Source organism: Dasypus novemcinctus, chromosome 2 (assembly GCF_030445035.2).
Source record: "Dasypus novemcinctus isolate mDasNov1 chromosome 2, mDasNov1.1.hap2, whole genome shotgun sequence".
NCBI lineage: Eukaryota > Metazoa > Chordata > Mammalia > Cingulata > Dasypodidae > Dasypus > Dasypus novemcinctus.
The window spans coordinates 126,655,314-126,669,282 of NC_080674.1; the positions used below are offsets into that span (position 1 = coordinate 126,655,314).

At 33.2% G+C, this 13,969-nt stretch overlaps 1 non-coding gene across 1 annotated transcript; it reads right to left on the reverse strand.

Annotated features, from left to right (window-relative positions):
- Window positions 1-11,405: 11,405 nt before the first annotated feature.
- LOC111760326 (small nucleolar RNA SNORA38) lies at window positions 11,406-11,537 on the reverse strand. Its single transcript, XR_002794055.1, has one exon. It is a non-coding gene; the product is annotated as a small nucleolar RNA SNORA38 (small nucleolar RNA).
- Between the last annotated feature and the right edge of the window lie 2,432 nt (window positions 11,538-13,969).

Genomic DNA, 13,969 nt, shown 5'->3' on the forward strand with positions numbered 1-13,969 from the left:
TTAGTTGCCAAAAGGCTGTCAATGCAAAGTCCCAGAAATAATATTTATAGTGGAAATTTTATTTGGGGGAAAAGCATACAGTTCTAAGGCCATGAAATGTCCAAACCAAGGTAACATCAATGATGTTCTCTCATCAAATTTAGCTACGTTTGTCCTGGTGTCCTGCCATGTGGCAATCTGGCATATGCCTGGGCTCATCACCTCAGCCTTGAACTGCTCCATGGGCTCAGCTTCATGGGGGCCTTCAGGTTTAAGTGATCCTTGAGTTCTCTCTCACATGGCAGAATCGAAAATGGCAGAGCTCCCTTTTCCCCTCTCCCTCTGTGTTTATATAAGATCCAGCAAGAAGGCAGAGACTCAACATGAGTCATCCCTCACTGACATAGTCCAATCAAAAGCATCTCACACTCACAAGAATGGATTAGTTTAAAACCATAATCTTTTTCTTTTGGGATTTGTAAAAGAACTTCAAACTGTCAATTTTATTCTGCCATTTTGCTGCATAGTCTTTGTAAATCATAACTTATTCCTCTTCAATTCATCTGTTAATGCTTTCTTTTATATTTATTTAATTATTGTTGTTATTGTACCATATTGGGTTCCTTCTTTTTCTATCTGGATATATTTTTCATATTTTCCTGTGGTTATCATGAGGTTAAAATTTAACTACCTAAATATATAACAATCATATTTGATTTACTACCAACTTGACTTCAGCAGCATATGCGTATACTTTTCCTATAGCCCTCCATTCCCCTACCTTTTTGTGTACTTTTACAACTTATATCTTTGTATATGGTATCCAAAACCATAGAGTTTTCATTAATTTTTATTCATTTACTTTTTAGTACCTTCAGGAAGTATGAAGTAGAGTTATATACCAAACAATACAATTTAATACTACTGGCTTATATGTACCCAAATGATTACTTTTAATAGAGATCTTTATATCTTTATGATGCCTTGAATCACCATCTAGTGTCCTTTTTTTTTTCAGTATGAGGAACTCCCTTTAGTATTACTTGTAGGACAGGTCTAGTGGTGATGAACTCCCTCTGCTATTGTTTATCTGGAAATATTTTAATCTCTCCCTCATTTTTGAAAGAAAGTCTCATTAGATGTAAATTTCTTGTTTGGTAGTTATTTTTTTTCATCACTTTGAGTATTTCAACCCACTGCCTTCTTAATTTCATGGCTTCTGATAAGAAATCAACACTCAATGTAATTGGGACTCCCTTGTACATGGCATGTTACTTTTTCTCTTGAAGCTTTTGGAACTCTCTCATTCTCCTTTACATTCAATGTCATCAACATGTGGTGGAGTGTAATTTTCTTCATATTTATTCTATTTGGTGTTTTGGACTTTCTGAATGTGCATATTCACATCTTTTGTTAAGTTTGGAAAGTTCTCTGTCATTCATTCTTTAATATTCCTCTGTCACTTTATCTCTTTCTCCCCCTCCTGAGACTGCCATAATGTATGTATTAGTACACTTGATAGGGTCACAGATGTCTCTTAGGCTATATTCACTTCTTTATTATTCTTTTTCTCTTTCTGCTCCTGAGCTTGACTCATTTCTATTGTCCTGAGGTTCGCTGATTCTTTCTTCTGCCAGCTCCAATCTGTTGCTAAAATCCTCCTTGAAATTTTTCTTTCCAGTTATTTGCGGTCTTCAACTCCAGTATTCTGTTTGATTCCTTTTTAAAATTTTTATCTCTTTGCTAGGATTATCATATTGCTCATGCATTGTTTTCCTGATATTCTTTGTTTCTTTCTCTGCATTTTCTTTCATTTCCTTGAGCATTTTCAAGATCTTTTTTTAAAAGGTATTCTTTAGTATGTCCACATTCTGGTTTTCTTCATTGGTGTTTTCTGGGTTTTTATCCTCTTCCTTCATATGGAACATAATTTCCCATTTTCTTTGTTCATCTGTACTATTTTGTTATACACTGTAAATTTTAATTTTTTAAAATGTTAACTCTAGAAATTATTCCCTGAGAGGTCTGTTTCTTGATTTTTTAACCAGCTGGTGACAGAACATATTTTCTTGAGTGTCAGCTCTCTTATCAAGAGGATACACACAAGGCAAATGCAAAGTATAATATCCTCCCTGTCTTTTCTGGGCTGGTGTCTTGTTCTGAGCCCCTCCTGCCAAGGGGAAGGTATTCAGTGTTCTAATGATGTGGCTTAATCAAAGCCCTAATCATAATTTAATCAAGTAAAAGTGAAACCTCTGAAGTTAATACTATCTAATAAACTCAGAGGAATAGACCAGTTTGCAAACACAATCCAATTATCTATTTTTGGAAGTCATAAAAAATGCCAAACTGTTACAATGGTTCTTTTGATTAATGAGTGCAGATGAGAGTGAGTATAATATCAATGCTATGAAAAATAATTTGATAGTTCACAAGCAGTCTCAATTTTTTAAATTGGTATGACTATGAATGTTATTAGAGAAAAATCAAATAAAGAGCATGGTTTTTATATAGTTGTTTTAGGGAGAGAATAAACTTGTAAAGCTAGTGTTTCATAGATCAGCTAAAGAAAAAATATAATAATTTTCTGAGATTTTTCTATTATTTTTATGGTAGTTGTTATTGAAATATTACTGAAAAATTAAGACCATGAAGTCTTTAAATATACTAAATGTTGATTCTTTTGGAAGCAAATTATCACAAATATTTCAATTATTACCAGTACTTGTAAGATTAATATTTGCAAAGTATTTCTAAGAAAAATTATTTCTAGCAAAGGATTGTCAGCCACGTGCCAGATGCTATGCTTAGTGCTGGAGCTAAACCAATGAGCAAGACAGACAAGTTATTCTCTTGATGCTAAAATTGTAAGGGAATATTCTTCTGGTTTATGTGATTGAACTTTCCATGAAGATGGACAGCAAGAAAAAACCCTTACCTCTCCTCACTCTAACTTTAGATGTAAATTTCTGTGTCTGGACATATGTTTCTAATATAACTAGGTATGTGTTCCCTCCCTTCCAAATCATATAAGGTCAAATAGAATTATTCTTATGACTTTATAAATGGGGCAAAATTAATTATGGGTTTTTGAAAATTTAAGTCAATGATATAGCAGCTATTAAAACCCAGAGGAAATGAGCAAGAATGTGGAAGTGATATATGATAGAAGTGCACTCAGATAATATCTTAGTAGCTTAGGCATTGCATTTTACAAAGAGCAAAACTATATCATTGCCAAGGAAAAGGATTAGAAATATATTACTCTATAGTAATTACAAAGAATAATGGGATGACCTTGAAAAGAGGAAAAGAATCTAGTGACAGCTCAATCTACAGTATTGTACTATGCTGTAGAAAAGTAAGGAGAGTTTTTATTGGAAACTATCAAAAAGTCCCTAGAAAAATGAGACAGTATTTTTGTCTCATAGAAATAACCATGGAGATAAAGTAGATGACCTAATAACTCTTTTCTTTCTCCAGTTTCATTGTTTCTCCATTTGAGTGGAACAGGAATTGTAGAAATCCAGGCCCCCACTGTGCACTGTTTGAAAAACTGGAATACAGCTGTTGACAAATGCAATATCTCTCTCACAAAGAGTAGAAATCTTGACATAGCCCCATGGGTTTAATTTTAAAATGAATATAAATGGTTTTAAGTAGTTTTTATTGTTCTGTTTGTGTCAGCATTGTGAGCCATAGGTCTTTCTATATTGCACTGTAAATAAATAGAGTGTCACCAGTATTAGGCTCACTGTGATGGATGGTGTACCTTTTTCAACCCTCAATTGTCTCATTATCCAAGTTCTATTGGGTCATTAAGCAAACATTAGAAATGAGGATACTTGATCTCCCTGGAATAAAATTACTCACTTGGGACTCAGCTTCAGAATGACTCAGTAACTAAAGTCCCTTACATATATATATATATATATATATATATATTTAATTTCATAGACTATATATATCAATGTCTTGATTTTATAGCATGAACTGTTTGGCTAAGCATATAAAATACCTTTTCCTTTTTGGGGACCTAAAGCCTATTGATGTTGTATACAATGTTTGAATGCTGGCTAATGTCCATATCAGAGGTTGAACATTAATAAATTTAAGATTTGTATTTCTGCTTAAAATTCACTTCTTAATGGTAATGTCAATTTTAGTAACAGGTTTTTCTTTTCATAGACTGTATCTGAGAAAACTGAGAATTTTTTAACTCTACAGATCCTGCATTTCACAGAAGCCTGTTGGTCTCATCAGACATTTTCATGACATTACATTGTAGAAGGAAGCTTTGAATAAAGAACAAATAATTAACTCTGAGAGCAAGAGTACACAAAGGAAGCAGAATTAATGCATTTGCCTCTTGTTCTTTTCTTCTCTGCCTATTGGACTTGGTATGCCATCTTCAGCCATTCATATATTTGTATATCCTTATATGAAAATTAATGTCAGAGAAGTGAGAACTGAAAAATCCATATTATATTTATATAATTTCTGGATAACTCCCACTTTCTTTTAGAAGGAACAAAAGGATATTTTATACATTTTAGAGATAGAAAATTCGGGGTTAAAAAAAAATTGTAAAGCAGTGTTCATTTAAGAAGCAGAGGAAATTCCACTAATTTTATAAAAAATGAAACAAATTTTATACAACTCAAAGGTTTAACTAAGAAATCTAGTCACTGTTGAATATCACAGAGCAGGAACAAGCCTTTTAAATTTCACAGGAGAATTTCCATCCTCCCACACCTCCCACCACTGGCATTGCTTGTAAGTTAGAGACTCCTTTCAATACTGGCAATCAATCAATCAATCAGTCAAATCAATCAACACATATTTCTTTAGCATTCCTTTTGGTGTAAAAACACTGGGAAAGACATTATGAGTGGTAGAAATATATAAACACAGTGCTAATCCAAAATAAGCTTAAAATCTACTTAGGAGAAAAAAGCAAAATAATGAAATTAAAATGTAACATTTTATTAATATCTCAGTACTGACAACATATGAATTAATAAGATTTTAGTATAGCAGTATGAACCATGTACTTTCAAAGCAATTATTTGCCAAATATCCACATTTCTGCTGAATTGCTATGATTTAAAATAAGATGGGGAAGGTAAGGATGTCATTCTTTCTAAAATAAAAGAATCCAGTAAATTCTATGTTTTACATTCTTGTTTTCACCTGTAAGGTACAGGGATATCCACCATATAAAATTCTGTCTCTGATGGGCATTACACTCAGGAAACTTAATTGCTTGATACAACCAAACTGAAATTTTAAAACTTTTGAGCCTGTTTAACCCTATAAGCTATTCAAGATGATAGGAGAGTAACAAACACCTTGTTATTGTTCAGTTATCTTAGTACTTGTACAAGATATTTCTAGTCTGTGGTTACTGCACCTCCACATTTTTTACAAGTCAAGGTTATACAAAAGAATCTCTTCTCCAAGACTCAAGGTTGAAAACCATGAACAGTCAGATTTAATTAGTGATCCTTGTGTATTCTATGACACCAGTGTTCTCCTTATATCCTTATGAGTAGGCCTATGAAAAGAATGTCAGTAATGTGCTGCAATTTGAATTCTTCCTTTCACCTAATAGTTGGGAACATTCCTACCACATTCTTTCATTTCTGGAAATTTGTAGATGCACATTCCCAAACTGGCTAGAATAGAAGTCTAGAAATAAACCTTGATGGGTCAGAGTAGGAAGGTGTTAAGGAGACTGTGAGAGGCAAAAATTTCTTAATTTCCTCTGAGACTTGCCATTATGATGATTGTTCTGAGATTTGCCACTAAGTCCACCGAGAAGATAGATGATGAATCAAAAATATGTGTATTTACATATATATCTCCAAATACCTATCCAAAGTTCTTATTCCCACAAAGAATAAATGTTTTGTGTATTTAACAGTAAAAACAACTCGTAAAGATAGGCCATTTCCTTTTGTCAATGTCTGATAATGTTAAACTGATATATTATATGACATGTTACTTAAGCAATTGCTATAGTTTACATATACAGAGCCTTTATATATGCATTTCTTTGTTAGATATAAACGTTTTCTTTTTTAATGAAATTATTACTTACAGTTGGCATATTTAATATGGTCTAATCTTTCTCCACTAAGGAGAAATCAGGTGTTTTTTATGTATTTATTTTTCTTCAAGATTTGCCATAGCCTTATTTCTTGGATCTTCCTAGGAGTAAATTTAATGCCAGGGATATTTCAGTATAATTTTCTTTATCAACAATATGTAATGATTTTAATTCATATTTGAGATTGTTAAAACTAAGTGACAATATTAATATTTGAACTTCTGTCCTCTTTCTGCAAAGTTGGAGTGGACTACTCTCTGTACATAGAAAAGCCATAGTTTTGCTGCATATATGTACTAAATATATATATTACTATATATAATTTATATATAATATATAATTAGCATATATATTATATGTAATATATAATTAATACATACATATAATTAATATTTGAACTTATGTCCTCTTTCTGCAAAGTTGGAGTGGACTACTCTCGGTACATAGGAAAACCATAGTTCTACTATATATATATATATGCTACATATGTTATATGCTAAATATATATATTTATATATTATATTTATATGCATATTTATATATTTTTATATATGTAGCATATATATATCTTAATTAAATGAAAATATCCTGTGAAGAATTGATCTAATAGTTTTTATATTATCACGATTTCTACACTATCAAAAATCATAATTAACTTTTTGAGTTAGATTTGGATAAAAGGCTGAGTTTGCAATTTACTCATTTTAGAAATTAAATAATTGAAGCATGTAGCAGTTTGATATTATTGATGAATTCCAAAAAAGAAATATTGGATTATGTTTGTAATCTGATCTGTACCTGGGCATGATTGAGTTATGATCATGGGGTGTTTAGTCCCCACCCCTTGGTGATAAAAGGCATGGCAAAGAATAGATTTGGGGATTTCTGATGTTGGAGTTTTGATGTTGGAGTTTTGATGCTGAAGTCTTAAGCTGGAGCCCCTGGGGAAAGAGACAGAGCTGTTCGCCTGGAAGTCTACAGCTGACCTTGTGGAAAGAGGCAAAGCCTAGAGAGCCTTATATAGTCTACAGCTGACCTTGTGGAGGAAACAGAGGAGCTGAGCCCAGAGGAACCCAGGAAGACTGAACTCTCACAGACATCAGCAGCCATCTTGCTCCAACATGTGGAAATAGACTTTGGTGAGGGAAGTAACTTGTGTGATATGGCCTAGTAGCTGTAAACTCCTACCCCAAATAAATACTCTTTATGACATCCAGTGGATTTCTGGTATTTCTGCATCAGCACCCCTTTGGCTGACTAATACAAGGCACAAAAACATTCTGCAAATTATTGAGGGTGCTGTACTATGTGGAATGAGAATATGAGGTGCTGTTTTAGGTCTCCTTACTCATGTTCCAGTTTTCTTTTTACTCTGACCAAGTTTAGGATTATTTTGACCTGATTATTCCCACCTAGCCTTCACTGACACCTGCAAATTTCATACCTGTAAAGAAGCATTTATTGACCTCTTTTGGAAACATACTTTGCATGTGCTTTCTGTTATAAGTGAGCAGTTGTTCTCGCTTCAGATCAGTCTTTCTGGTGGTATTTAAGGGACTGAAAAGGTAGTAAAATATGTATAAAGTAGACATGTTCTTATCTTTCTCAGGGGAACATTATTTGGTTGTTCATATGAAAAGGGAAGAATCATTTCAAAATGGCACATACCTTAAATATTTTATTTAAAGTAAAACATAGATGTACATTCATTCACCAATATTTCCATGTTAATCCAAGATCTTTTAAAAATTATTAAAGTAAAAGTCTTCAGATAAGAGTTCACATCTTTCTTGTATAAACTATAATAATGATAATTTTGTTGAGGTTTCTCTAATGTGGAATGAGAAATATTTTTGAAGTCTTCTAGAGTTTTACAGTTTTCCTCCAAACATTAATACTTTTCAAACACATATGTCTTAGCTTACTTTCTTTTCATGCCCATAACTTAGTTAAATTAAGTATTTACAGAAATGAGTGTGAACTACTGCTGTAAGCATACTTGGGGTGATTCCAGGTGAGCATGCAGTTTAGCTGGTGGAGCAGAAAGGCACAGAAGTCCTAGGGAGTACCTCGCCCTAAATGATACCATAATTTCATCCAGGACAATGGGCATAGAGAGCTTCAGGATTCTGGTATGTTGTTTTGAAGATGAACCGTTAAGAGATGATCTTCTTAGCATTCATGTTTAAGGTTAATGATGCTGGAAAAACAGCATCATTATTAGGAGAGAACAAAAAGAGATCTTCAGGTTTAAACTTTTCAAGTCTTCACTGTTGTCTGTTTGGCTACCTGGATCTACCTGAATGACAAGTATAATTCTGTAGGTAAATCATCAGTCTCTAAAGAAGTTTTACATTGCAAGTCTTTTGAAGGTCTGCTGAAAGCCATGATCTCTCTCTCTCCCTGAAGCAAACATTACTATGCACTCACAGAATTGCTAAAAGAAATGGAACTGAAATTAAATTGCCTGAAATTGTAACTTGTTAACTTTGCGTGATTTATTTAATTTGTCTAAGTCTGAGTTTGTTCATCTATTAAATAGGTGGAATAATAATATCTACTTATAAGTACGTATAAAGACTATGTCAGAAAAATATGTAAAGTTTTATACTCAATATACTCAATGTTTGGCTTAATAAGCGTTATTACAAAGGAATACAAGCATATAAAATAAAATGATAAAGTTTTTAAAGAATTGTTCTTATGATTTAGTATTTGTAAAGTATTTAAATAATGCTTGATAAACTACATACGTATCTCTTCTGATTATGATTGGACTGATAGAGTTGATAGAGAAGATAAAGATGTTTCTATTTTTATACAAAATGAATAACCACATCCTAAATATTGAATTAAATTCATATTATATAAATAAAATAAAGGTAAGATATTCATTGCCCTCTAAAGTAAATTTTTAGTGAGGAGATTACTGTTATTTGTACAAAAATTTTAATTGTGAAATGGTCTTTGGTATGACAATATTTATTTTATTTTTAGCATCAAGTTAATTTTGACTTTTTCATTCACTATAACACATGACTCACAAAAGTATCCAGTCTCAAAATTGTTGCCTCCGCTTGCCAGAGAATGCTAGGCAAGAAATACCCGAATTCTGCACATCTCTTCTGGTTGATTCCAACCTGTTTATTTCTTTTAATCTTTGTCTATGATGTTGTTTTTGGCAAGCACTGATTTCCTCAGCTGATACACATTCTATCTCCATTCTGGAAGGCAGGAGATTGATCATGCCACTAAGCACCTGTTCTATGATTTAAAATGTACATACCCGCACCAGAAAAACCCCACATTGGTGTGTGGCTCAGAATGGAGTAATGAAAATTTGTTGTATTGGGCAGCTCTTCCCTAAGACCATATTGGTGACAACATAATGCCTCTTCAAGCCAACTGGTAATTAGCATAAGAGTAACGCCACATGAGGTCTTCACAGAAAGGGACTTAAACCAGTTTGCTACAGAAAACTGTCTCTAAAGAACTGAAAAAAAGTTTGCTTTCTCCTCCTTCCAGTGTGTGAAAAAAAGTAGACTCTCTTCATTTTTCCATTTCTAATTTGTTGTGTAGTAGAACGACCCCTGGACAAAGTCACAAACTCGGGCATTAGCCCTGACCCTTTCTTGCTTTTGTTTTTAACAAATACTTAAATTCTTGTACATTAATTTCTTCTCCTGTGAAAGGAATATCTGTGCCAGAAGACTTTTTTTTCTTTATTAGAGAAATAATGGGTCTCAGAACCATCATGCATAAAATACAAAATTCCCATATACCATCCTATTATTACCACCTTACATTGGTGTAGAACATTTGTTATAATTGATGAAAGCACAGTTTTATAATTGTACTATCAATTAAAGTTCATGGTTTAACATAGGGTTCACATTTTGTGTAGTGAAGTTCCATGAATTTAAAGAAAATGTTTTTATTAAAGTTAATAGATCACAAGGAATGTTACATAAAAAACAAAAAAAACAAGAAACATAAGAGGTTCCCATATAACCCACTCCCCACCCCACCACATCATTTTTGTAAATTTTATTTTTTTGAAGATATACACATCACAAAAAGTTACACTAAAAAATATAAGATATACACATCACAAAAAGTTACACTAAAAAATACACCCTCCACCCCTCTCCTCTCACCCCAACAACCTCCCTCATCACAGTGGCACACTCATTGCACTCGGTGAACACATTTTGAGGCACTGCTTCACTACACAGATAATAGTTTATCCTGTAGTTCGCACTCTCCCCCAGTACATTCAGTGGGTTATGACAGCATGTATAAGGTCCAGCATCTGACCCTGCAATATCATTAAGGACAACTCAAAATCCCAAAAATTTCCCCACATCACATCTCTTCTACCCTCTCCCTGCCCTCAGCAACTACTGTGGCCACTTACTCTGTTACCATATGTACAATCTAACATTGTTCATATTAAGTGCTTTCAATTGTGTTCACAATGTTGTGCTACCATCTTCACCATCCTTAACCAAAACAGTCTCATCATTCCAAATAGGAGCTCTTAATATTTTAAGACTTAATTTCCCATTTCCTAGCCCCACCCCATCCCCTGGAAACCTATATTCTAAATTCTATGAGTTTGCTTATTCTAATTGTTTCATATCAGTGAGATCATGTGATATTTGTCCTTTCGTGTCTGTCTTACTTCACTTCAACATGAGGTCTTCAAGGTTCATTCATGGTGTTGCATGTATCAAAACGTCATTCCTTTCTACAGTTAGATAATATTACATTATATACAGCTACTACATTTTGTTTATCTATTCATTGGCTCATGGTCACTTGGGTTGCTTCCATTTTGGCAATTGTAAATAATGCTACAATGAACATCAATATGTAAACATCTGTCTGAGGGCCAACTTTCAATTCTCTTTGTCATATATCTCGTAGTGGGAACTGCCTAACTGTCTTCCACAGTGGCTGCACAATTTTATATTGCCACCAGGAATAAATGAGTGTTCCTATTTCTATGCATCCTGTTCAACATGTATAATTTTCCTTTTTTTAATAGCTGCAATTCTAGTGGGAGCAAAAGGGTATCTCATTGTGGTTTAATTTGCATTTCCCTGATGGCTAACAATGTTGAGCATCTTTTCATGCACTTTTTGGTCATTTTGTGTATCTTTTTTTGAGAGATGCCTATACAAGCCTCTCACCCATTTTTAAAATTGGATGTTTGTCTTTTTGTTGTTGAGTTGTGTTATTTGTATACTGAATATTAAAACATTATTTTATATAAATATATATATATATATATATTTTTTTTTTTTTTTTCCTGTGTGGGAGAGGGTGATCTTGAGCCTGCAGGGAGTGAGCTGGCTGTAGACTTCTTGAAGTCCACATTTCTTTGCCTCCATTTCTTACATGTCCAAGGACAGGAAACCACAGCCATGCCTTTGTAGGAAGATCATTATTGGATATATTGTTTCCAAATATTTTCTCCCATTGTGTAAGTTGTTGTTTAACTTTCATGCTAAAGCCCTTTGATGTACACACATTTTTAGTTTTGATAAGTGCCCATTTATCTTTTTTTCTTTTGTTGCTTATTCTTTTGGTGTAAAGCCTAAGAAACCATTGCCTAACACAAAGTCATAAAGATGCTTCTTTATGTTTTCTTGTAGGACTTTGATAATTCTGGCTTGTATTTTAGGTCTTTGGTCCAATTTGAATTGATTATTATATAAGATGTGAGGTAGAGATCCTTTACCCTATTTTTACAAATGGAAATACTGTTTTCCCAGCACTGGTTGTAGAAGAGATTATTTTTTCACAATTGAGAGCTCTTTGCTCCCTTGTCAAAAATTATTTAGCCATAAATATGAGTTAATTTCTGAGCTCTCAGTTCAATTTCATTGGTTTATATGTCTGTCCTTGTGCCAGTACTGTGCTTCTTTGCTTACTATGGTTTTGTAATAAGCTGTAAGACTGGTAAGTATGAGTCCTTCAACTTCATTTTCCTTTTACAATATAGCTTTGGCTATTCGGGGCCCCTTATCCTTCTACATAAAATTAATGATTTGTTTTTCCATTTCTGCAAAGAGTGTTGCTGAAATTTTTATTGGGATTGTGTTGAATCTATAAATTGCTTTGGGTAGTGTTGACATATTAACAATATTTAGTCTTCCAATCCATGAACACAGAATGTCCTTCTATTTATTTACATCTTTTGATTTATTTTAGCAATCTTTTGAAGTTTTTTGCATATCAGTCTTTTACATTTTGGCTATTTGATTCTTTTAATTGCTGTTGTAAATAGAATTTTTCTTGATTTTCTTTTTTATTTAATATATGTATTTATTTTTTAAAGACACTTAGATTGCATAAATGTTACATAAAAAATATAGGGATTCCCATATGCCCCACTCCCCACACTTTCCACATTACCACTTTGTCACTGAGCCTGGGTTATAGTTTATGTTGTAGTTTACACTCTCTCTCACACAATTCTGTTATGGGAAGATATATAATGGGAAGATATATATGGGAAGGTTATGGGAAGATATATAATGGGAAGATATATATGGTCTATATCTGTCATTGCAATGTTATGGGAAGATATATAATGGTCTATATCTGTCATTGCAATGTTATTCAGGACAATTTCAAGTCCCGGACATGCCCTTGTATCATGCCTGTTTTTCCCTCTCCCTGCCCGCAGAGCCTCCAGTGGCCACTGCCTTCCCATCAATGTAATTTTTTCCATTGCTGGAATCACTCTTGATTTTCTTCTGACTGTTCATTGCTTGTGTATAGAAGCACTACTGAGTTTTGGGTGGTTCTTGTATTCCACCACTTTGGTGAATACATTTATTAGCTCTAGAAGCTTTGTTATGGATTTTGCAGGATTTTCTACATATGGGATCATGTCTTCTGCAAATAGGTAAACTTGTACATCTTCCTTTCCAATTTGGGTGTATTTCATGTTCTTTTTTCTTTTTTGCCTAATGCTCTGGTAAGAATTTTCAGTACAATGTTGAATACTAATGGTGTCAGAGGTCATCTTTGTCCCATTCCAATCTTAAAAGGAAGTAGTTTCAGTCTTTCAACATTGAGCATGATGTTAGCAATGATTTTTTCATCTATGCCCCTTACCATGTTGAGGATGTTTCCTTCTATTCCTATTTTTCTGAATGCCTTTATGAAAAAGACATGCTATATTTTGGCAAATGCCTTTCTGCATCCTTTGAGATGATCATGTGTTTTTCCCATTCATTGTGTTAATGTGGTAATATTACATTAATTGATTTTCTCATGTTGGATCTCCACTGGTAAATGAGGGATAAATTCCAATTGACCATAGAGTGTAATTCTTTTCATACAGGGTTGGATTTTGTTTGCTAGTATTTTGCTGAGGGTTTTTGTCTCTATATTCAAAAGAGATTTTGGACTATAATTTTCTTTTCTTATGGGATCTTTGTCTAACTGTGGTATGACTGTGATGTTGGTCTCATAGAATGAATTAGGGAGCATTCCCTCCTCTTCAATTTTTTGGAAGAGTTTGAACAGAATTGAAGATGAGTCTTTCTGGAATGATAAAATTCCCTTGTGAAGCCATCTGGTTCTGGACTTTTCTTTGATTCATTCTCTTTACTAGTAATTATTGAGATTTCCTATTTCTTCTTAAGTCAATGTATGTAGTTTGTGTTTTTCTAAGAATTTGTCAATATCATCTAAGTTATCTAATTTATTGGCATAGTGGTTCTTTTTCCTAATTTAGTCCTTTTTATTTCAGTGGGATCAGTAGTTATGTCATCGTTTTCATTTCTGATTTTAGTTACTTGTATCTGCTCTCTTTTTGTCTTCTCTCTAAAGGTTTGTTAATTTTATTGATCCTTTCAA